Source organism: Corvus brachyrhynchos, unplaced genomic scaffold (genome assembly GCF_000691975.1).
Source record: "Corvus brachyrhynchos isolate BGI_N302 unplaced genomic scaffold, ASM69197v1 scaffold202, whole genome shotgun sequence".
Classification (NCBI taxonomy): Eukaryota; Metazoa; Chordata; class Aves; order Passeriformes; family Corvidae; genus Corvus; species Corvus brachyrhynchos.
The window spans coordinates 7219973-7242458 of record NW_008238132.1 but is presented as its reverse complement, the minus strand read 5'-3'; the positions used below and the strand labels follow the sequence as shown (position 1 = coordinate 7242458).

At 36.7% G+C, this 22486-nt stretch overlaps 1 long non-coding RNA gene across 18 annotated transcripts in view; it reads right to left on the bottom strand.

Annotated features, from left to right (window-relative positions):
• Window positions 1-22486, bottom strand: part of LOC108446604 — a 95895-nt gene that overhangs the window by 46300 nt on the left and 27109 nt on the right. For 17 of the 18 annotated variants that reach the window (XR_001861844.1, XR_001861846.1, XR_001861849.1 and 14 more), the window contains exon 6: window positions 5022-5111. This is a non-coding gene — a long non-coding RNA (uncharacterized LOC108446604). Of the gene's footprint in view, window positions 1-5021; window positions 5112-16452; window positions 16605-16705; window positions 16822-20973; window positions 21067-21766; window positions 21854-22486 lie in introns of all 18 variants that reach the window. The other variant, XR_001861848.1, reaches the window with a different exon arrangement.

Sequence of the window (22486 nt, the reverse complement as noted above, 5' to 3'; positions counted from 1 at the left end):
GCTGCAGGGCCCCGCCGAGCCCAGGACCAAACGCTTCCAAAGTTAAATCCAACTTACACGCTGCAGTACCAGCGTGGCTTACGCGATGCCGACCAGTTTGAGTTTATGACGTTTTATGACGTTTCAAGAGCACACTGTACGCTCGAGAGGGGATCGCTCGTGAGAAAGGGGAGGTGTATTTGTAAGCGGGGTGTGTCTGTGAAGTTACACCGCTCCCTCCGGGAGCGAGCGGGGACGCAGGGGCCGGTCTCTTGCCGGGGAACATGGTCCTGATGGGACTTTGGCACAGTAGAAGCTGTCATATTGATGGCCCTGGACACTCCATTGTCCAGCGTGCACAATAAAAATATTACCTTTTTTTTTTTTTTTTTAAGGGATATAGATTTAAGTACCGAGGACGAAATCTGAATTTCACACATCGTATGCTTTCCCCAGTGTTACAAGTGTAATGTTATAGGGTTAGAAACTTGCTGCAATATGCTACTGTGTTGGGAAAAAGTGTCTGTGGGGTTTACCCCGTCTGTGAAAATATTGAAGCAGTACTTACCCACTGCAAAGTCAGTAAAACTGTATCACACTAAAACCAACAAAAAGTGCTTCACAAACTGATATTTGTCAAGGATTGTCTGCCAGAATGCAGCAGTGTAAAAATTATTAGCAAAACACCAGCATTTACTTGCTGCAAATTCAAGTAACCATGAAGCCCTGTTTAATAGTACACACAGTTTTTAATGTGTTAATGGTTTGGGTTTCTTCAAAGCGTATTACTTTTTTGAAGTCTGGGTGTTTCTATTTGTGCAGAAAATAGACTGAGAAGCTTTGAGCTCCTACTGTTACAAAAGTTAAAAGGAAACAAAGTTGAGCTGCTAAGTCGGCAGTCTGGAATGAGTCAATAGTATCTCCTTTGTCCTGCTAGCTTTCTCTGCTGTGGTGTATCTTTGCTCTATTTCCTCTGCAAAAGCAAATGAGCATTTCTACCCTCAGCATATTTAATAGACTTTATAGAACTCCTGGCTTCTTCATATTGTAAACTACCAGTAATATTCCAATGCATCTGCCTTTACCAGCTATATGCAACAGTTGATACCATCAATGACAGTGTGCTCACTCCTTCAACCACACACATTTTCCATTATCTATAATTAATAGAGCAAATTATTCTTGTTTTGTTGTAGTAAGCCTTCATAAGGGAACAAATATGCCTTTTTAAAGTACTCCATCATCTCTTGGGTTTTTGGTTGGTTTGATTTTGTTTAAATTAAAAAAAAATAAGAAAAATAAAAAGAAAACCAAAATGATTGGGCTGGAGACACGAAGGAGATGTAAATAACTCCCCTCTTCATTTACTTGGGGATTCCCTGGGAGTCTCAGAGGGCAAGGAGGTAACATAGCTGGCTTTTACAACAGGATGACAGGTCCTGACACAGGGTCACAGAGAATCTATGCTTGGCTAGCCCTGTGCTCCAGTTTTGTTTAGCTGGTAGCTAGTCCCTTGAGGGATCAATGTCAGCTTAAGCATGCTAACTTCTACAGGTAATGGGCTGGCCAGTGACAGAGAGTTGTGACTGGCTCCTCCAGGGCTCCCAACTTCTGCTGCACTTGGAGCTTGAGTGCTGCTGCTACTCTGCTTCTGTGGCTCTGCAGCTTGTCACAGAGAGAATTAAAGCGGCAACAGTATAAAGCAAGCCCAAACACTGCCTGTTCTCTGAAAACAAAAGGTGGCTAGATGTATTAGGTGGATTGGAAAAGCAGCTTGGGTATGCATGGCTTAAAGACTGAGGCACAGAAACTGGAACCAATTCACATCACCATGAACTAAGTTTCTGCGTACCTCAAACCCACTTTGCCCTTAAATTCTGGCCTTGAATTGGTATTAGTTTTTCCACAGATCTGTCACACTCCCAGAGATGATAAACAAATGTCAATTCAATATCCCACACATAAAGGTATTAGATATCAATATACTTTCTCTGTATTACATAAGTACATCTTAAATTAATCAATTAAGGAACAAGGTGTATATATATATATATATATGTGTGTGTGTGTGTGTATGTATGTGTATGTACGTGTAGGTATATGCCCACACACATACACACCTCCTCACACTGACAGTCCTTTCTGGTTTAACTATCAAAACCCATTGGAGATTAGAGTTGGATTACTAGAGTTCAAAGGAAAGTGAATTTGTATTAACTCACCAGATATTTTAATATGTACAGTATATAGTTTTTATTCAGTTTTACGTTACAGTATGAAGGCTTTTTAAGTTTGCAAGATCAAGATAAATTTTTTTTGTTTATAAAAATAAGGCTTGTTTGTTATTAATTTATCTAATCTGCTTTTCTTTTGATACTTGAAGTCCATAAATGAAGTAATTTAGCACATGATTATCTGAATGACCCTTCCTTTCCTTTTTTCACACTTGAAAAAGATTATCAGTTAACTCCTCCTGTATTACTGTATATGTGACCAGTCTGTCTGTACCATTTGGTGTCTGATACTTTTTAATTTTTTTGTAGTCTAATTCTGTACATAAGATCCCAGGTCTTTTTTTTTTTTGATGCAGACCTATAATTCCTAATGATAACAAGCAGTTTTCTCTGATCACCATAAAGTTATCTAATCTGCTTTTCTTTTGATACTTGAAGTCCATAAATGAAGTAATTTAGCACATGATTATCTGAATGACCCTTCCTTTCCTTTTTTCACACTTGAAAAAGATTATCAGTTAACTCCTCCTGTATTACTGTATATGTGACCAGTCTGTCTGTACCATTTGGTGTCTGATACTTTTTAATTTTTTTGTAGTCTAATTCTGTACATAAGATCCCAGGTCTTTTTTTTTTTGATGCAGACCTATAATTCCTAATGATAACAAGCAGTTTTCTCTGATCACCATAAAGGCCTATGCTATGGATTTCCACTGCTTTCGTTTAAAACTCTAGACACATTTCTATCTTTTCATTTGTAAAGGGTGTTATTAACTTACATTTGGAAATTTGACTGATTCAGACAGCACAGTCTTCCTGGTTCTGCAAGCAGGCAGTTCCAGTGTTTCAGCTTTTGCACAGTAGCACTTTAACAAGCAGCAGCCATGCATAACTAACAAGACTGCAAGTCCAGTTACTGCTTTTTAGAAGCCTCTACCCAGCTCTTATATTATCCAAAATGTCTATTTTATGTTGTTGTGGCCGTATGACAATACTACTAACAGCAGGAAAGTGCCATAGTTATTTACAATGGATAAGATATACAGGGGGAGAAAAAAAGTTTTAAAAAATGGAGCCTGAGGCACAGGAAGAAAGCAGAACAGCTCCAGCTATCCTTTTATAGTAACTGGTGTTTTATGGTAAGTGGTTAAGAAGGGAAAACTCTCTCTTCCTTCCAGCTGCTAGCCAGTGATGGCATGATACGTCTAACTGAAGACTGATAGCATTCTCGGATAAACCCTTATGCAGGTTTCATTTCTAATGTCTGGAAACAAGCACTATTGCTTTCCTCAGTTCCTTCTCTTGAACCTACTTTTAGATTCTGGGTCTTACCCCCTAGCTATATTGATGGATGTCTAACAGAAGAGTTTTCAAGATTGGCATTAATGCTTCATAAAAAGTAATACATTCTTATGAATATTTTAAAGTACTGTAGTAGTTTTCATAAGTATTTTCTACACATACAGTTAGCATTCTGAATACCACATGTGTATAGATTATATTAGCTAGTGAGGGCATCACTTCAAAATAGGTACATAATGTGTACACGACATACACCTAGCACAGACTAAAAAAGTGTTCTTAGCATGGATTACAGATACAAATAAATACTTCGTAAAAGATGAATGGAAACTAGGAAATCAGTAGTAGTTCATCAGATGAGAAATATGCCTTTAGACTCCACAAAGAAGTAAAAAATAAATATGTTGAAAAGTAGGCAGCACTAGCTAGAAAAACAGAATACTGAGACCACTGTACTGTTTAAGGACCCTTAGTATCCTTATTTCTGTCTGAGTGCGGTATTGCGTGAACATCCTTTTTTATAAAACAATAAATTTCACAAAGATTCCACTGTATGGTGGTGTACTGATTGGCTGTCACAACTACTGACTAAATATTAGTTTTGATAGCCTTTCTAAGTTAAATCTATAAACTCCTATATCTGGATAACTTTTAAAACCCTACACACAAGTGAAGCTCTTAACAAAACAATTTCCTGACTTACACATTGGCCATCCTTGTTTTCAAAGATTTGTTTAGCAATTTACCTTAGTTTGCCAATTTTACTTTTATTAGTTAGACAGAGAAAAATTAGATGGTCTCTTTTGATTTGAAGCGTATTTCATCTTAGTTTTATGACACTAAGGAGAGCGATAAACACTGCAGGCTAACTGGAAGGAGTTCCACATTAGTGCAATCACTTCAGTTTCGTAACTCCTACGGATTTTTATCCCTTACAAGCAATGATTTACATACCATTGAGGGAAAATGAAAATGAGGGGGAATCTCATTATGACACTGCAAAGTGTACTTAGTTTCTCCTAATACAGACTAGATTAAACCTGGCCTATGTCACAAGAGATGTGAAGGGTGAGAGTGAAGGGTCCTTTCTCATAGTAGTCATACACAATTAATGCTCTCTTCGCTCCATAGAGAAAACCAGACCCAAAATGAGAAGGAGGATATGGGCTACTGTTCTTTCACCTTCGCTCCCCACCCCCACCCTCTGAGCTGTAAAGAAAGGATCAGGTTGCACTATTTTAAAAGCTGGTGCAGTACACACACTTCCTCAGTATATTGGCAAGCAGTGGGAGAAAATCTCTCTCAGAGCTCCCTGCAGGAGCTCCTACTGCTTCATAACATCCTTTACTCAAGACTGTGACTTCTCAACAGAGTTGAGTCTTCACTAAAATGATTAAAACTTCTCCCTTAAACATACAGTATTTTTAGGGACAATCACAAATGTGCTGGTTTGGACAAATTTGGAGGAAAAAAACAACAAACAACAAGATTATTGAAATAACTTACCTTTGACACGTGGCTTTGAAAGCTTCACGCTTGACGCAAATCATAAAAATCAAACTATCACAACAGCTCAGCACTACAGGTAAAGTAGACCTGTAAATAAAATAAAAGAGAAGTTAAGAAACTTACCATAATTTCCTGAATATGCTTAAATAAACAGGATTGATTAACACATTAAAGAATATAATTGCTCTTTCATCCTACCGTCTGAGCAGATTGCTAGTTACTGTTCCTACAGATGCTTTAAGTTAAATCACACTGCCAATGTTAAATCTATACCAAAGTGGAAGATGGATGGTGTTTAGTCCAAAGTTTGGAACAGGAGTTTAAACAAGGGCCATAATCCTGTCCTTGACACAGAATTTCACCAATGGCTTTTCCATTCTAAGACAGGGACAGTTAAAACTGTCCTACATCTCACTGAATCTGAGAGATAAAATAATGCTTACAGGATGTGCCAATGCTACACATACCAGGGTTATAAAAGTTGAAAATAACCTAAGATCTGAAATTAGTGTTTAGCAACATTTTGTTTACCTGTGCATTTCTCTTTTTCAAAATATAAAATTCACAGTTCCCAAGGCAAGGTGCCTAGCTAGCAATGCCTAATGAATGTTGAAAGGCTAATCCAACTATGAAGATCTCTCTTCAGAGGAGTTCTCATGCCATATCATATCTCCACATAAAAAAAAGAAACCCAAAATTATGGTGATTGAAATTCTCACCAGTCTTCCACTCTTCACATTAGATATGAAGAGCTGCCTGGGAAAGGGCACTAAAAGCCTCATCTCTCACCCAGGGATCCTCCTGAGGGAACTATGGAAGGAAGCCATAAGCTGCCTCCTGTTGGAAGTTTCACCTTGGGCAAGTTTCACATTGGGAGAAAAAGTCTGCACAAAGCACTGCAAAAATGCTGGGCTGAGCCAGTGGCACTCAGAGGCTAGAAGAGCTATGTCAAGTGGCCTAACAGTGAGAAGGAATAAATCCTGTTTAATCTTGCCTCAGCCACTATTACCTGAGCTCTGAGAGTTTTAAAGGAACAAAATCTCATTCCAGGCTTAAAAGAAGCTTGAGGTCTATAGATAAAAAGCTGTGTACAACAATTGTAGTTGTTAATAATGCACAATTTCAGCATGCAGACTGGGAGATATTTCATTTGAAAGCAAGAATGAAAATAATGACATGTTGTGTCATATGACGACAAATTTACAAGTAATAGCCAAACTATCCTTTTCTCATGCATAAGAGTCATCATTCTGGAGGGAGAACCTGCTGAAGATATGTAAGAGGCAGGTGAAAATGTAAGGAAAGATAAGAAGTTTAATGGAAGATGCTGATCTGGATGACTGAAGTCTTCATCAAATAAGAAAGCAGTCTCCTATTTACTTTCTGATGCTGTGTAAATGAGCGAATCAAAGCCCACACATTCTCTTGCAAATCATGTCACAAGGATTCTACATCTCTATGCCCCTGAGGTCAGGAGTGACCATGTACTGACCCCTGACAGACTCCTGCCGCCTTTCCTCTAATACACCTCCCTAACCACTTGAGCCCCTGTGAGTGCTGTACGTTGCATGCTTCATACCTTTCCTCTCTTTTATTTTAGCAATCTATACGCCACAGAAATTTCCTATAATCTTGTGTGTTTCTCTACAGCCTTTCTTGTATTGAGAACTTTCTCAATACTTAAGCAGATGTGTTAAGGAATAAGGAAAAACATAAAAAGATAAGATTATTTCAGGGAGAGACTCAGCAACTTTTCAGAAAAAGGAATAGTGTATTTCAAATAAATTAAGATTGTTTTCAACTGGAAGAGGCTCATGTTTATGAGCCCTCTGCTGAAAGGGGAGGAAACTGTAACTCTAGACAGTAGTTCAAAAGGAAGTTCTGTCCAGACCAAAAAAATTAACTTCTTCTTACAGAGTATAAAATATGTAATTAATGCTGAATTCCTGCATATGCCTTAAATACTGAACCATGAGTGTGGATTGCTCTTTAAAGTGTCCAACAGCCTTAATGCTAAAACCTATACAGGGAAATAGTTATGACCATAGCATTCACCAAGCACAAAACTGAGATATTCTTTCATTGAAACTCCTCCAGCTCTAACAAAGAGAGCATTCAAAAAAAAAAAACAAACAAAAAAAAAAACAACAAAACCACAAACCAAAAAAACAACCATTCCAAAGACCACTGTAGATGCTGGACATAGACTTAGTCTTGAGCTAAAGACAGACATCTGCTAGCCAAAAGGAGTAATTCGGATAAAGGAGAGACTTTCAAGTTTCAGCCCTCTAGTTTGAACTTATCTATGTTTTCACACATCAGTAGGTTCAGTGGAGTTAGAAATATCCAGGATGTGTAATGAAAACAATCTATATCAGTGGATACAGTATGAACATGATAACGTATGTTTTCCAAGCCTAGAGCAATTGTCAAGCAATTACTATTTGTCAAGGCAACACACTTGATAGTCAGGGTCATCTAACCCTAGGTCATCTCCTTCTACCTTGTAGAGAGGCAGGTCTCAGTAACTCAGCTGCCCAGCTTTCTTCAATTTGCTCTGAACCCAAGTTGCAGATGCAGGTTTCCCTCACTGCACGCAGCCAGAGAGCTGAGGGAGGCGGTGGTGACAAGGGCTCAGCTTCTGCCCCGGGATGGCTCAAACAGGCAACAGCTGCTGGGGTTTTGTTCCGAGGGAAGGAGGGCCTGTGCGGGTCAGAGGGGACTCCTGGACAACTGATTATTAACCAGGGCTTTCTAAAGCACTTGCAAGGCCCATATTGTGTTTGTTTAGGACCCAGAACTACAAGTGCATGTTATCAGCAGACTGGGTGAATTGGTTTGTGTCTCTTGAGTTCAATTATCAATTCTAGTTCCCTTTTAAAGCAGAAAAGAGAAAAGCCTTGTCTTACACAGCCTATTTTGGTCCTTCCTTTTTATTCTTTCATTTTAAAGACCCTTATTAAATTAAATATATCCTTTTTATAAAATATGGTTCTTTTTGCTATCTAGATTGTGATTTCATGCCTGCACAATTTTTATTTAATCATCTATATAACAAACTTCTTATTCTTAATTTTTACATTTCATGATAGAAAATTTAATGGGCTTCTCTTTACCATGACTGTCTTCCAATTATAATTTATAAAAGTGTGCATGTGGATGGAAAATGGAATTCAATTAAAATGTAGCAAAAGAACCCATCTTTTTTTTTTTTTTTGTTAAATTAAATACCTATAAATGTACATAACATGTAAGAAAAAAAAGTTATCAGAACATACCATATTGAAAATTGATTTATTCAACAAGGATGAATCACTGCAAGTTGGTGAACTTAAGTGATTGTTTCTGGTTAGCATGACCTTAAAGACTTTACAACTAGTACATCTCATCCTCTTACAGCTTTCATTCATGGACCTAATGAGAAAAAATGAAATTACCTGCTTTTTCATCTCCCAGTGGATTTTTCAATTTTGAACATACTAGTCATTAATATAAAGTAGATTAATACATTAAAAGAGAAAAAGAAATGTTATCAGAAGCTGGTTCCACATTCTGTAGGTTATAATTCCAAATGCTCTGCCAGTGACTTCCAGCCCTTCTGTTGTTTGACTTTATCTAAAACTTTGGCATAAAAAAAATGTGTGGCATGATATTTTTATTGTGTTATTTTAAAACACTACAGTAAATTTAACCTTAATACTGGCTGCCCTACTTTCATAATTAATTTTAAGTGGTCTTGTTAAAAAAATAAACTTTTAATTTAAAGAAAGCATACATAGAGAACTCATTAAACACATATTAATCGTTTCAGGAGGCCACACAAGTAACAGAAAACAGTAATTCCCTCCTTTCTCTTATAGCCATTTAGATGGTGGTATGTTCAAACCAGAATGGGTCTGCTGGTGTACATGCAAAGCTAAAGAGGCACAGAGGTTTGCTTTCATTTCTCAGCACCTGAGGCATTAGAAGTAAGAAGCCAAACAGGATAGGCTTTGTCTTTAATGCACTGGCTGTTCAGGCGCAGGTTTACCAGCAGCAGGAGGGAAAGGGTGAAAGGATGCTATGAAGAGCTCTAGATCCTTCCCTGTTCCTGAATCCATTCTCCTCCTCATCAAGCTATAGCTGCACCTATGCCTACCTACTGAAAACTGGATGGACTTTGGGCTAGCCAGGGAAGTGAACACAAGAACTGACCATCTGAATCTCTGCTAAAAATAGAGACTTCCCATTAAACTTCCTTGTCCTTGCAAAGTGATTTATAAGGATAAACCTACTGTCATGACAACTTCCCAAGTTTAAAGGAAGAGAAGGAAACTTATTTCTGAGACTTTCCTAAGGCTGTGATCCTGGCTTGCTGCATTTTGGAATATGACTTACAGATTTGGTATCACAGATCTGTGGATCTGATCTATTCACTTAAGAAGGATCAGAATGAAATTCCTCCTCCTTCAAAATTACTGTGATGGAAACAACACTATCCCATGGATTTTCTATTAATTTTCTTGCTCTTTTCTTTGGCATATTTCCTCAAATCAAAGATTTCTTCTCTGTAATAAGAATCTGAAGGCCAGTATAAGGAACAAGAAAAGTCACTACTCAAAATTACAATGGTAGCAACAAGTTTCTAGAGAGATAAAGATGAATAAAGTTTGATTTAAGAAAGGGCAAGATTACATGAGCAAAAAAAGAGGAGAGGTAGAAGCATTTCATTAACATATGTTATAAAATCTTTGAAATATTACAGATATTGAAGTTAGCAAAGCTGAGAGTGCAGTAAAAGGAATGAGAATGGCAAAGGTTGACTCTAGGTGATTGAATTTAAAGAGGGGAAAGTCCTGAAAGTATTTTGTTTCACTTTTGCAAAGACTGTGAGGAGGTCATGAATCATAAACAAACTTTGTTTTAAGAATACTAGAAAGGTCAGACTGGTTCAGGCCAGGCATCCACTTGGCCCATTTACCTATCTCCAACAGCTGACATAAGCCAATTCTTATCCAAGTATTCTCTCAGTGAACAGCAAGACCAGGACAAGCACATTTGATAATGCCCATAGATTCCAGCATCCAACTTTGTTTTAGCTTGGACAGTTTCCTGAACCTGATGTGGTCTGTCCAGTCACTGACCTTCACTAGATATCTCTTCCAGGGCCTTGTGCAGTCTCTCCTTAGATTGTTGTGAACTTCTTTAATCCATACTGTCTTTAGTCAAAGAATGTTGTGAGTATAATACCCATGAACATATAAATTAATATAATTTATTGTATTATTTGCTTTGAACATGCCTACTGCTAGTGTCTGATGCACCCTTATTTTTTTATTAATAGAGAAGGTGAAAAGTTGATCCCTGTCCATCCTTCTTGTTTGTGACTTTAAAAAATTTATTTATTTATTGCTGTTTTGAAAAAGCAAATTTTGCTGTTTGTTAGAGGGGTGCTGTAGTTACAGTCTCTGAAGAAGACTGCATCGCCCCAGGGCTGGAAATCTATTTCTTCTTAGCTCTGCCAATCAACCACCAGTCTGCCTGCTATCTGTGGCAGATGCTGAAGCTGCTATTGCAAAGAAGTCCTTCCAAGATCCTGGGGAACTGGAAGCTTAGATGAGCACATTCTGAGAGAGCCATTCTTTTCCACTGTTAGGGAAGATGCATTAGAGGAAAAGATGCAGTCATGCATATTGTGCTCTTAAAACCCTGCTGGTCTTTCTGCAAGCAGAATCTAAAAGAATAGTAGGGAGTGGAAATAAAGAGAAGAAAATCTGCCAGTCCACAGAAATCAACCCCGTTCCAAGAGAACTACTTGCTAATAACTAAAGCCCAAGGAAGCAATGTAAACTTTATCTAAAATCTGAAGCAGAAAACTGAAGCTAAAGTAGTTCAAGCCTCCTCTAAAGGAGGCAGGCATTGTTTCTAGAGTAGACCTCAAGTGGGCACAGTTACCATCATAATAAAAACAGCAGAAGCTTGTGAGAGTTTCCTATTATTTCAGTAGGAGATTCATAACTCATGCAGTACACTCCCATTTTCCCTGTCATGTGTTTTACAAGACACACAAATATTTCTCAGGCAGACAGAAAAGCACAGTTTCTATTAGTAAAAAATTATACAGACAGGTAAGACAGGTCTCCACTGTTAAGTAAAAATATAAACAAAATCCTTTCCTAAATCTTACCACAAGTTGAGGTATATTGTATCGCTGTACAGAAGAAGGAGCTATTGCAGAAAAATGCACTTTCAGAGAAATTATGTAAACTCCACTTAGTGTCAAAGTTATTAAACAGTCCTGTACTATTGAAGTAGAGGAGATTAAGGGAGACTGGCCATGCCAGGACACTCAAACAGAAAGTCTTTCATTCGGGTTTGTGAGTAACTCTAGTTAAAGTAACTCTATTTGACACAAAATGATCTGTACTGTTGCAAAATAGTTTCTGTCAGCAGATTTCACCCAGGCAACGCCCTGCCTATCAGCTATACTCATACCGGGTTTGGCTGCAGGATCTCATTAGTATTTCAGAAGAGTATGTCTGGCTAAGCAGGTAAAGAGAATGTACTGAAAGTTTCACAAGATACAAAGATTAAAAAAAAAGGCACACAAAGCCCATGTTATAAACAGGTAAACAAAACATTTCGTCAGGAGCTCTCAGCATCCCTTTAGTTAGAACAGGACACCTATTTGTATCTGTTATGAACAAGCACACATTTAGAAGTCCCCATTTGAAAAATGTGACTCTGGAAGACAAGTCAGTGCTATTGACTCCCTGCTATGATGGCTAGATATGTTGAAGGTTGGAAAGGCTCAAGGCTCTAATGTTATCAGCTCTAATCCCAAATGTTTCCTGCTTCTGACTGGCTTAACTTAGAGCTGTGTGTCACATAAAAGTTCCTGAGGATGGTCTTTCCCCTCACTGGCTTGTTGACAAAAATACATGATTAATTATCACGTTGACTATTGGCACTTGTTTGGGAAGTCCCTGAAAAACAAACCCAAATTTATTTATTGTTCAAGGCAGAGAATACTGACTCTGAAATATTTATATGAAGAGAAGGCATCTCCTGAACAACACAAAGATTTTGAATGTGAGCAAATCCCTGTCTCTGAATAGATCTGTCACCCAGACCCTTCGTACTGCAACATATGAAGGCGACACTGTAATGAGTATTTTTCATTCAAAGTTTGATGAGGAGAGGACTTCTTTGGGTACAACAGACATCTGATGCAGCAAGCACCAGGTCATTGCAAGGCTGTGCTTTCAGAATGTAGATTAATTACAAAACGTTTTGAGAGAGACTATAAATGCTGAGATATTTTTACTGATCTGGAAAGATGACCTAGAGGCTGATTTAATTGACCTGTTGCTGTCTACAATCTCTCCTCTGGGAAGTAAAAAGCTCTTGATAATAGGATGTATAACAGTAAAACCATACCAAATGTTTTAAATTGAGATTGTTTTTGTAAGTCTGAGAATTGTTGATCTTATAGTTTTAGACCTGTGTGAACTGAATCAACGATCTGTTGTGGTACTACACCTCAATGCTTTATCTTCTGAAGCAGTCTGTGGTGATGGCTACTTTTTCTGGGAGAAGGCAGGGTGAACACTAAGTCAACAGAAAATTCCTGCTTGGTTCATGACGAAGACTCAAGGGTAGCACTCTGTAATGTAATCCAGAGCTCCTATGAGGAATCTAATGTCTTTCCTCTGCTGCATGGATCCCTATGTAAAAATAGACATCTTGCAGGCTGGCAGTTCAAAATCCCTGAGGATTAGTGATTGGTTAGGAGATTATGGACACTACTCCAATCTGAATTTGAAATAGCAAATTAAATTGCTGAGGCACTGATAGTTGACACTGAACTGCTAGCCTCCTCACCCTTCCTGTACAGACAGAAGGCTCTGTCACTGATTTGGAATGGTACATTTGCTTCTGCATCAGTCATAGAAGGCACCCTGCTTCTGGTGTTTATTGTTTCTAATAAGCTGGACAGCTTGTTAGAGAGTAAGAGAGAGAAAAGCCACGAGGCCAACAAGTCACTCAGCACTGTGTATGACACGGTACCGGTACCGAAATAAGATCACTACTACTGGGGCTATAAATACATAAGGTGCTTAACACAAAGCCAGCCACTATCAAGGTCCCTGCAGAGAGTATGCAAGTAATAAAATTAGTCTTTTCAGGACCTGAACTTTAAAATACATGAACCAAAGATATGTCATATTGCTGATGAATTTTTTATCCCTTCTACATGTATGGCAGCAACTTGTACTGAGAATCACACTCCTCTCACCTCCATCAGATTTCCCTGCCAATACAAGTGGACCCTGCTAATGGATATGTACCAGAAGATCAGAATCGCAGCTTTTAGGACACTGAACAAGAGACATTGTCTTAAATCATAACTACAGCTTTACTTTAGAAATAAAGTGATCTCCTTTTAAGGGAAGTCTTCTCCCCGCCCTCCCTCCCTTCCCTGCTGTATTTTTACTCTTAGAAAGAGGAAATGTTACTATGGGATATGTTGCTCTCTGAAGAATCACACTAGGGAAAATCTTAAACACCAGTAACCTATGACTCCTTTATCCATATACTAAGAGGTACATCTAGTATGTTAACTCAAACTGTATTTTGCTAATTGTCATAAGGGGACTTAATTTACTGTATGAAATTAATTACACTATTACAACTAAAGTAAATTACACAGTACATGTACTGCATTATTTCCATCTCTGTGGTATGATGGAAATAATGAAATCACCCATGTTTGTATTCACGTGGCTGCTTAATGCCCCGAGGTCAGTGGACATAAGGGTACTTCAAGTACCTGCTGATACCATTTAATGGACCTTGTTGTTCAAATAATTTGTCCTTGCACTCATGGGGTACATGCACACCAGCAATGAAATGCGTCTACACAATCACTCAAAGAAGCATCTAAGAGCATCCCAGAAAAGTTACTCATGTTCTTTATAAAAACTGGGCAATTAAAATAACTCTCCATGCTTTGGCCAGCTTAGATGGAAAACTGGGCTATACAAATTAACACACACAAAAACTGCATTAACTATCTCTTTATGCTGTTGTACCTCACACTACTAGTCTGGAGAGCCCAAAACTGCATAGAAATGCAATTTCTAGCTCTCCAAATATAAAAATTTTCTTAATTCTGACATATTCTTATTTATTTCTCAAAACTGGCCAACCATTCACACTCCTAAATATTAACAATCTCTAACCTATATCTTTGTGATGTACAGTTTGTACTACTTTGTTCAGTCCAACTGCGGTTATGTTAAATAAGGGGATTACATTACATTATTAAATCTGCTAACATAGAATAACTGCACACCATATTCTCCCAATTCTACCTCCAATCATATATTCTTCTGCCAACTTAAATAAGTATTATATCATTCCAGTTTCTTTGTATGTGGCTGTTTACCTAAATTAAACTGCATATATTTTTTCTTCCTAACCACCCTTTAATTATTGTTTTTGGATGTCCTTATGTGATCTGCAAGTAATATTTTCAAAAGTATTAAATGATAATTTTATGAGCACCTTTCAAAATGGGGGTTAGATCCATCTATATATTATTAACGGTATATATTTCTGAGTACAATACTATCCAAAATAGATACAGTCAACTTGCTGGGGACTGATTTCTGTAGTAGTTGTGCTGGGCCTCATGCAGGAAAACTGAATTTGTCATCCTAATAAATCCCCTCTGGTTAAATAAGTACTTTCTTTAGTCAGCTTTTTTTTTAAAAAAAATTGTTCAATAAAATATTACTTAGGAAAGCTTAAAAAATATTGTTTGCGTTTGCAACTTCAAACTGTAAAAGTGAATGTTTCATTACAAAAGTTAGTAAATTGATATACATGTTGAGAAGCAAGTTCTCACAAGTAAAACCAGACAACTATAGGTTTCAATTGTAATTAAAAGGAGCTTTAGTTTGTTGGTTTTTTTCTTCTCAATTTCTTCAATTGATTAAGGCATTTTGCAATTTAAAACCATTATTCTCTCTTCAAGAAACACCTTGGATCAGAAATTACTTTTCTGATTTATGTGAGAAGTCAAGTCACACAACTTTCAGAGGCCTTTTAAAAGCAGTATTCACTTCTATCCAGGAATTATATTTTCCTATCCATGTAAAAAAGTGTAAGTTAAGCATTCTAAAGTTATTTGCTAGACGTGTTCTTCTAAAAACTTCTCTGACCTATACTGTTTTTCTTCTATATAAACTGTATTAATATAAAGATGCAGTGCTATGTGAGTCATATTCTTGAATAAGTCTATTCAAGTTGACAACAATCTTTCTTCAGATTGGCTTGTATTACAAAGGTTTTAAGACTTCGGTGGTCTCTTTCTAAGTTAATTCTCAAATAGCATAAGCAGATGCCTCCTACTTTAAAAAGAAACAACAAAAACCCCAACAAACAAACCATAAACCAAAGCCAGGTAAATCTAAATGGTTCAAGTGCAGTATTAAACAAAAAAGTCATACTGGAACCCCTTAGTTCCTTATCAAGATAACAAGATACAATGAGCCACAAAAGTGAAAGGGTGCTACTTTTCTTATTTCCTCTCTGAGATGTTAACTGAGTGAAAGCTACTTGATTCTCTGTACAATATTCACATTTTTAATACGGCTGCTTCTAATAATTGAAACTTTTCTAACACAATTTGAGGGAACAGGGTAGAATAAAATGTCCATTTGCAAATGTTCACAGCCTTTCCTGTTGCAGACCCAATACAAGAAAAACCACTGGAAGATGAACACTTTAATTTGAAGACTTTAATTACTATTTGATATAAACACATAAGTCTTCAAGCATCTAACAGATACAACAGAGTAATAATTATTAATAGTTTTCTCATCATCCTTCAAGCTGAATTTCTAAGATAGAACAGACATGATAGCCAGTATTCTGAATAGACTGAATTCTGTCAGTATTCTGAATAGTCAAATGATCTTCATTCCTTCAATATTCTTGCTCTTATGTTACATATTTTATGCTCTAACAAAAGCATATACATGGATTATTCCCATTTTAATCAAGGCCATGACTGTTGGTAACATGAACCATACATTTTCTTTAATATTGTTTTTGATTACAGGAAAATAAAATAACTTGAGGTTTGGAGTAGAAATACAAGTGATACTTTCTAATATCACTAACTAATTTCACTTTAGGGCTCCATTATTGCAGCATAGATACTAGGTTTCATTTTTATTACTAACAGACTTTATTTATCACTGTAAAAACAGTCTGTTAACCACAGAAAGTAAAATTCACCATCAAAGTTCTGGTTTTGTTTAGGAATCAGACTTTTTCAGATATGCTGTCAGATAGTAAACCCTAGTTATCTATATGTGACTTAAAAGAAACTACATGTGTTTTGAATTCAGAATATTTCCCTGTAATACCTACATACCTGAAGAGCATGTGCTAGAGAGAATTAGAAGACAAGAAAAAAGGGCATTGGCAATGATGAAATCACCTTCCTGACCAGAGAACCAAGCAGTGCAAGCAGAATAGTAGCACTGCTTGCATGAACAGGTAACATGCTTTATCCTCACTGATGATCTGTAAATAGAAATTATATAAACTTTACAATTAAGTGAAAAATAAAATATACAAAGGCATACAAAATTCAAGAATACATCTATTAGGAAAAAAAAAGATACCTGTATTTGTGATGATTTCTCTTGTGTTCAGACTATACAATTTTATCTCCACATTCCAAATTTATTTTTCAAGTTGCAACTTGGTATTCTGGGTTATTTATTGTGTGGAGCCAACACTTACGAAAGAAAATAGATATAAGAGCATTATGATGACAGAAACATTTTGTCTAATCTGTTCTAAATTGTCAGTGAGGAAGATGCTGCAGCATCACCAGATAACTTGGTTCCAGTCTTTAACTATCCTTGTACTTAAAAGGGTTTTCCAAATATGTAGCCTGTTCTTTTTGACTGCAAATTAAGAAAATTTTTTCTTGTCCTTCCACAACTCGGTACAAAAGATCATTGGTGACCATCTTCTTCACAATAACCTTCAGATGTCCTATTATTTTCCCCAGTCTTCTCTTCTCTAGGCTAAACAAATACAACTTTTTTGAAATATGCCTTAAAAATCTTGCTTTCCAAAAACCTTTCCACTCATGTGCTCTCCTATGGATTCCCCTTCACACGAAAATTGAAATAACTTTTTTTTTTAGACTTTATTTTAACACAGGGATCAAATAATTTTATTCACTGATTTTTATCCTGGCCATTTTGCATGTGTATTCTTTGATCTTGCTTCATCTGTAGAACTAGGTAGTATTCATGTTATTTGAAATTTTATGGAACTGTGGAGCAGCAGGCCCCACAGACTCTTGAAACAAAATAAATCTCTACATCTCTTCGGTAACATTTTTTGGAGATCAGTAATGGCAATTTTCTTTGAATACAGAGTAAGTCACTTCTATTATTTTTTTCTTTTACTTCAAAAAACTGGATAAACCGGGGATTTTGTATATCTTCTTAGTTTTACAGTTAACCGCTAAAACAAGAATTATAATATTCTTAATAAATAAGCAGATGGATGGATGTATGGACAGACAGGCATAAATCGTAATTTTTCTTTAAGAATCAAGCATAATTGAAGGAAGATTTGACTCACAGACCCTATCTCTCTCTCTTGTCTCAAAATAGGTAATGTCTGCTGAAACAGAGTTAGAAGGATGTTGATAGTGGAAGTACACTAGGAATCTCTTTTTGATGATTACACAACTACTAGTTCGTGGTAAAAAAATATGTCATGTTTTGCATTATTTTCAATGAGTTTTGCCTGAGTGAAGAAGAAATATTGTGGACCAAGGAAAGTAAGACAAAAGATTTAAGATAATAACAGATCAATTCTGCAGCAACTATCTCTATTCATATTTATTCCCAAATGCTTGGCTTCAGAGAAGCCAGTCTCTTTACTTTTTTTAAACCACAGATAGTTTATTCCAGGAATCTTCAAATTTTTTCCTTGGAAAGAAGGTCCTGGGGGTGAGGGGGGGGGGAGGGGGAGAAGAAGTGATAAACTGCAGACTGGTCTATGACATTTAGCCCAGATTTTCCACTTCTTTGTTCTACTTCACTTGTGCAGACTATGCAACTATACCATAATCATGTATGAAAGTTCTTCTCAGAAGTGGTTTCTACAGTTTGGTTTTCCTTTTTATTATTCATATAGTTTATTCATAGGGTACTTTCATAATGAATTTCTGAAATGTACTAGTTGTTCTTTGTAATGTAGTTAATCTATCCATGTGCAAAACATCCATGATACCTAGGTGTGCACTCAATAGGTTAAACGAGCAAATAGGCTGAAGGATTCCTCCTAGCACTACACTCCTGCTCAGAGCCACCAATCTCAATCTCCAGAAAAGCCTCTACCCTTCAGCCAAACTTCTGAATGCAGTTATCTCCTCCTTCCATACTTCAATTTAGCTTCCAGCAGCTCCTAAAAACTATGTCCCCCCACTTCCTCAGGAAACATAGACAGGCAATTCCTCAACAAGTGATTATTTAAGCAGGAGTGGTGGGCACGGAATGTAATCACAATGAAGAGAGAAGCAGTCTATGAAGACTTCTCTAGCAGCCCTGTCCTATCTGCTATAAGATTTTTCAGAATCTCTTTTTGCAGAAGTCTTGAAGCAACTCTTTTCCTCGAAACAGGAACTACCAGTTCTGGCAGTTCAGACATTAAGTTTAGCATATATAATGTACTACAGGGAGAAGTGGATAACTTCAAATATTTTGTTTGGCTGTTTCACGTAATTTGCTAAAACTATACACAAGGGCATCACAGTATTGTAATTTTATATAATTCACCTGCATTTCCAAAATACGAGGTCATAATAAGAAAGAAAACTTCTTTTTATTCAGCTAGTTATGTAATATATGTGACAGATTTGCTTTATGTTATTCTCTATGTGCATCTAATTCCAGTTTCTTATATTGTTCATTGATACTCCCTTCTTTTAACATAGTTTCTATTATTGGCAAAAACAGAATCATACATTCATACTACAAAAGGGATTTTTCCTAATGCAATTCCCTACTGTGTTGCACATCCAGCCGATGGCAATATGGTAAAGCCAGAAGAGCCAGTTTGTTCCTCCAGAAAAGCTGCCTGCTTTTCTGCAGAACAACTTCTCCAAATACTAAGTCTACAGGCAAAGTTATGCTGAATAGTTGTTATGATGGTCTATTTTCTTACCAGTGTTCCATTTAGAATAATTTCACATTAAGAACTGTTTCCAAATCCCTACCCCTAATCTTACTTCTCAAAATCTTGGCTATTTTCCTTTGACCTATAGCATCCTACAATTTCTTTCATTTATGTCCTTTATGTCCTCAGTACTCACCAGAGTAGCTGACCGCTTTCAGAATCTGTATTTGTTTTCATTTGAGCAGTTTACTTCCTCTGTTTACCTCTAACTGACTTAAAAAACAATACCCAGCTGGATGCTAATGGATCGTTTTCCAGCATTGTCTGATGTGCCACATTTTCCTCTCCTTTTTTTATTTTCTGTCTTCAGACTTAAGCAGTTAATCCCAGGTCACAAAGTAGTCTATGAAAGTAATTTCATTTTCCCTTTTTGTGCAGTTTTTCCTGCACGTAGTTTTCTATAACCTGTAAAACTAGAAATTATCATGAAAATAACTGGTGACCTCACAGGTCAAAATGTGACCTGGAACCTAATAGTAATTATATCACATACTGAACACCTGTCCAAGTAATACAGAGACTGCGCTAATTCCAAGACATTATTGCATATCCTTTTTTTTGGAAACTGTATAAATATTCTGTAGAGCCCTTATCCCACCATGTGAGTGATGAGGTGACTATTTGATATTGAAGCATGCCCACTTCAGCATCAGGTCCTTCTCAAAAGTCTCAGAATAAAACACCACAAGCATATTTCAGGCTTTTATCCTACAAGGAGGTCCACATAGATGGGAACCAAACTGCATTTTAATAAAGAACTAAATCTATTTACCCAAATGGTCCTACACTGACTTCTTTATTGTAACCTTGCTTATCTTGAAAAGCATATTCAGTCATCTAACTGGCTTTCCAGTTTCCATTTTAAAATACTTCCACATCAGATAAGTAGTTTTCCCTTCTATTGTCCTCTGACTTTCTTAATTTGCCAATTTTTCAGATTTTCTATGATTTCTTCCCTTTTAATTGTCACATATTATATCTAATGTAATATATTAATTAACATTTCTGGTAAAGAAATAGTAGTCTCTAAGATTATTGGTGTTTCATGCCATTGCGTTTTTGATTTAGATCAAGCAAGTACAGTTGTTATTACTGCCAACTGGATGCAGTTCCTAAGGTTATATCTGCGTTACTGAGCTAAAGAGGGCTCAGGCACTTACTTGAGCTCTACCATGTGATAACCCACACCATTTAACTGTTAGCCTGCTCTTTGATATGCTTTTGGCTGAGGCCAACAAGCACACAGGTAAAATACTGCAGGATTTGTGGAATAGCATGGGTTAGGGACTCTTATAGGCAGTACAAATGAGGCTACCCTGGATCAGGAGAGCAGATGGGTTAGCCAGGCAAATGTGAGCTGTAGTTTGCTACCGGCTCTTGAGTGGGTGGTGGTGCCTTTTCTTTTCTAGTACAGACGTGATCTAAGAAATTAAATGCAGCCAAAAACTGGTAGAGAGATACCTTCATATGATGCCATTCCCAAACCTGCACAGAGGACATGAGCTGTTGGTATGGGAGAAGGACAGACCAGCATTAGGCTGACTGTGACTTCCCCAGGGCATGCAAATTCTCAGCCTGTGAGTAAAAATGGATATTGGCTACCTTCTGCTACCTCCAGTGAGCAGAACAGGGGTACAGAATCTGGTACCCTTCATATTTTCAGATTTTTTTCTATATTCTCAATTACCATTTTTGTTAGCTATTTCTTCAACTATCTTTTCAAATAAATGATCCAATTTGTAGACAGCGGTCTTAAGACTTCCTTTTGTTCAGTATTATTCTATGGGGAAAAAAAGAAAAGAATTAACTGCTCAAGAAACTTGAAAAAAATCTGCTTTCCTGTGTTTCTTTAAGAGTTTCACATACTTTCAGAATATATTAGCAAAACTGTACTAATTAAGTGGATAATTAGGCTTTCTTAGATAGCATCACATGGTCTGAGCTCTCTTTCTGTTCTTTCTTTGCATGATGGCAAGTTTAAAGTTCTCCTTTCCAGTTCGTTTCCCTTTCTCCAACTTTATATTTCACTGAATATTATTTTACAGTGGAATCTCTCTTATTTTATTGCAATGGTACTCTGAACCAGCTTTTTGCTATTACTCTTCAAACTCATTATCTTTCTGTCAATGATTTTCACAGTATGCTTACACTTTTTCTGCTCTTTTTACTAAACCGGAAGTATTGTACATTCATAAGGTCTTAATTTTAGATCTAGTATCTCCTTTTTTCCTGATCATTATCAGATCCAGTACTGAATTAACTCTCATTACTTCTTCCAGTTGTTCTAAGCACTATACAAAAATCCTGTAGCCTATTTTTAAGCACTTCTTGTAACTCAAATTCCTCTTTTACAGTTCTTCATACATTTCCACATATATAGCAATATATGTATGTGTAACATGAATATAATATGTCTGTATTTATATATATGATAATCATAGAGACCCTCATAAACTGAGAGAAAGTCAAATAAATCAAACCTTCAACACCATCTTCACGGATTTTGCGTCTTCCATTTTCATTTGTGAAATCATTTCTGTGTCTGCTGGCCATGTGATCTGCAGAATCTGCAAGCAGGGTGGTTGTTTTATAAATTATGTTTCCCTCACCTTATATTCCTTATACAGCTACAGATAGTTATATTCTATTTATGTCTTGGCCAGTCTTGTTTGTAATGCAATCAAAGAACAGTTCTTGGAATTTGTAGTGGTATTGCACCTCTCAAGACCACCTGTACCTAAGCTGTGTTTATGAACAGAAAAACCTATTTTTTCACTATTATTTCCTGCAGGACGTCATAGATTAAGTACATTTTCACATCTCAACATAGCAATTCACTCAGCTTTATTCTCCTCTGGCAAATGTTTCCCTATGGTTACACTTACTCATTTGCTGAAGTATCTTTCCCGTTTTGTTAGCATTTCCAGCTATGCTTTCCTTGCTGTTCCTAATATATGTAAAAATAAAGACATTTAAACTGATTTTTTAAGCTGAGATTTTATCACTCAAAAATTGCAAGTCAAAAATACACAAAGTTGAGTGTAAAAATAATTTTATCATCAAACTACAAGTCCAAATTTTAGATTAGTAGTATATCAAAAAAGCAATCATTTTGTAACTTAAGCTATACCAATACAGTACTCTCAAAACTAGTTTTCTAAAACTGTGCTAAGTCAGTTTGAGGTACTTCCTTCTAACAA